This window comes from Salvia hispanica, unplaced genomic scaffold, assembly GCF_023119035.1.
Source record: "Salvia hispanica cultivar TCC Black 2014 unplaced genomic scaffold, UniMelb_Shisp_WGS_1.0 HiC_scaffold_1385, whole genome shotgun sequence".
Lineage (NCBI taxonomy): Eukaryota > Viridiplantae > Streptophyta > Magnoliopsida > Lamiales > Lamiaceae > Salvia > Salvia hispanica.
In genome coordinates this window covers 1-3,517 of record NW_025951677.1, presented here as the reverse complement: position 1 = coordinate 3,517, position 3,517 = coordinate 1, and the positions used below count along the sequence as shown (strand labels likewise).

Genomic DNA, 3,517 nt, shown 5'->3' with positions numbered 1-3,517 from the left:
TTCCTTGACCGACTAGCGACATTTTTCTATTTTTTTTTCCCGAAGACCCAATAGAATTTGTATCGTCATCACCGAATTTCCCTTAGACCCAACTCAAATCGACTGGCTTTACGGAGGCCCAGTTGAAGTTGCAGCTCTAATTTTCACTATCCAGGTTCGATCTTTTCACAAATTCTACTGATTTACTAATATGCCCATTTCGACTCTGCCCGCTACGTGTTTGTCGTAATGTTTCTTCGCAATGCCATCCTGTAGCTGCCAATCTTGGTATATTTTCCGAAAATTGTAGATTAATTATCTAATTATTGATTAAGTATGATTATAGTGGACTGTAATTCATTTGAGAATGTGTCTCGGGGTTAATTTTCCTTTCGATGTTGAACCTTGCGATGGATTAATGGATTCTGATCATGCGTTTGATTTTGGTACCTTTTCTAGATTCGAGGGGCTGTTGGAGTTGCAGCATTAGCTACTTTCCGGAAAAGCGTTTTTGTCACATATCCAGGAATGAATGAGAGCACCTCTGCCAAATATAGCATCAGTTGATTTGCTGTAAAATAACTAGTTTAGTTAGTTTTAGTAGTGACAGAAACAAGGACGTTATATCTGGGGCATGAGTGCATAGTTTTAAAAGGGGACAAAATTTGGCACAATGATCAGCAAACACCTTCTGCTGACCTACCTGTATCTCTTAGTATATATAACTCTATCCTCAGGAGTTATTCTGTATAACAAGGTATGTACTTCTTGCTTAATGGCCAATATGATTACATGATCGATATGGTTAACTGGTGTTCGTTTTTTTTGTATGTGTTATGGGTTTTCCTTGATGTAGGTATTTTTGGGAAATGTTGGTGTTCGTGTTCTTTTGTATGTGTTTATGCGTTTTCCTTGATGTAGGTATTTTTGGGAAATGTCCTAGCGTAGCTTTACATGTTTGTGTTGTGTGTAGCTGATGGTACCTTAACTTACTATATGGAGTATAAGACTCGCAGTTAGAATTTTAGTGCTATGCAGCCAGACAGACCTCTTGTTCGTATGGGATTATGTTTGGATAACAGTCATGATACAGAATAAAAGTAAAATGAAATAAGATTCTCTTGTATTATCTTCTGAATGTTATGCGGTGTGCATTAGTATATGGTGCCTGAACTTTGTGTGTTTCCTTGATATATGCAATGTTTGTTTCTAAATAGCTAACGAGCAAAGTGACCTCCTAACTAAGACAGACAAGAAAAAATATCCAGTTTTGCAGATGCAGCGGCATGTACAAAAATTGAAAGAAAAAAAAGTCTGTTTACATGATAGAGGACTGACTCTCAAATGTTGCGAGAGTCTTTTATCAAATTGACAAATATTCAAATATTTAAAATACATGGCACAAGTGGTTATTTTGTTATATATGCACGATGTATAAATTTATGATCTGTTGGGTCTGATTTTATGATATTCATGACCTCACTTTATCCCCTCTTACTTTTTCGTGTTTGTAGTGGGTTCTTCACCAAAGTATTTCAATTTCCCATTGCCGATAACACTTACGATGATTCACATGGCTTTTCGGCTTTTGTGGCATTCGTTCTGATCCGTGTTCTTAAGGTACATATTGTTATGGAACTTCTTTCATATTACTATTATTGCTGTTTTCATTTCACAACTTTTTTATTGAGCTATCTGTGTCAACAGAAAAAGCCATATTGAACAGACAAATAAATTATGAACTCCATGAGTTTATCTAATTGGACTTGTTAGTGTCATTCCTTTAGCTAGAAAATTTTTAAATTTTACAATTGCATCAGGAAGTATATCCTATTATTATCAACCAAGCAATGTTCTATTAGCTGCCCACCCGGCATTTTCAAATCCTGAACTTAAAACATATTTCCTTCCTTCGTTTTTTTCCTTTCATACTAGCTAGCATACGCCCAGGGGCCACCCCCATCCAATATGCTTTGGGATTTTTTGGTTTTAAAACCTTGTAATTTGATATATTAGGTTGGCTGTATTCTAGCCAAAAAAATTCATACTTTAGATTCAATTTAAGTTTTGGTTTACATCAAATTGTTGTATTACATTTCCCGGGGAGTCTTATTAAAAAAAATTTTTGATTTCTTTATTTATTTATTTTTTTTTTTTTAACCCATTTTTTGTACATCAAATTGAATTGTGGCAGTGCTTTTTTTTTTCTTCAGGTTTTCCCTTCATTTATCATTTTGAAATATATCATATTATTGTTTATTTTTTTGTTTCAATGTTTTTTACTCCCCCCTTTTTCAGGTTGTATCATTGAAGATGACATTGAAATGTAAGAATTTTCCCCCTCATTCTTAGTTACTAAAAGTATAGTCTGATCATTTTGGTATTTGCAGATATGCACATTTTAATTTCCTTTGTGCCTTCTTTGCTGCAAGTCTAGGGTGCGGATGATTTTCAAAGAATGGAAGATCTTTGCTTGCTTTCAGGTTTTTTAGACATAGGAGACATCCCCATTGTGCAGTAATTGAACCACCTATTGATAGGGGACTTCAAAATTGACTACTTAGGGTTATCATGACTTGACTTTTTTTTTTTCAATAAACTGGGGGCCCACCTTGTTAAATATTACATCCTTTTTAAAGGGCCCTTGAAGGTGGATCAGGGTGTTAACATCAATATTGTTTGCTTTTGAATAGTGTAGTTTAGCTTTTCACTCAATTCAGTTTTTTTATTTTAATACATGAAAATAAATTTTGAAGAGATTGAAATACCTTTGTTTTTTTTAGTTCATGATAAGAATTAATGTTAAAGATATTGTAACACCTTTGTTTCTTACCCTCAACCAGTTTTTCCAGGCAGCACACTTATATCAGAAAAATCTCCAAAAGATAAATGATAGTGTGGATGAGTGGTAAACTGTATCATCTCCCCAGATCTAATGTGTTCACCTCATTATCGTATATTAGATGTTATAAAACTGTCATTTATGAAAGCTGTTCTCATCTTGGGGGGCACTTCACCGCTTGTATGTCAAACTATATTTTATGAGCCATGTTCTTTTCTATTTTTTTAAATTTTATGATATACTCTTGTACAGGTTTGGAAATACAGCCTACTTATTCATATCTGTTGCCTTCATTCAGATGCTCAAAGCCTTGAGTATGTTTACATATTTTCATTTGGCCTCTTATGTCAATTGTTAGCCACAGAAAGTTTACTGATTAATTTTTTTTTTCCTTATACGTGATGGGGGCCGTTTCCACTTTCCCCATGGTGTTCTTTGTGGAACTGACAAATTAAGATCGATTTATTTCTGAACATGCTATTGGTCAGTTTTGGAGTTGTGATATCATCATATGGGGAAATTCATTTCAATGTAGTGGGCACAGTTTATCAAGTTACAGGAATATTTGCTGAAGCTCTTAGATTGGTTCTTACCCAAGTTCTGCTCCAAAAAAAGGGCCTAACACTCAATCCAATCACAAATTATATTACATTGCTCCATGCGGTCAACCTCCCTTCATGAAAATTTCCACTACAA

The 3,517-nt window shown here is 34.5% G+C and overlaps 1 pseudogene; it reads left to right on the top strand.

The window, feature by feature from the left end:
* Window positions 1-641: 641 nt before the first annotated feature.
* Window positions 642-3,484, top strand: LOC125198353 (annotated as a pseudogene).
* Window positions 3,485-3,517: the final 33 nt, after the last annotated feature.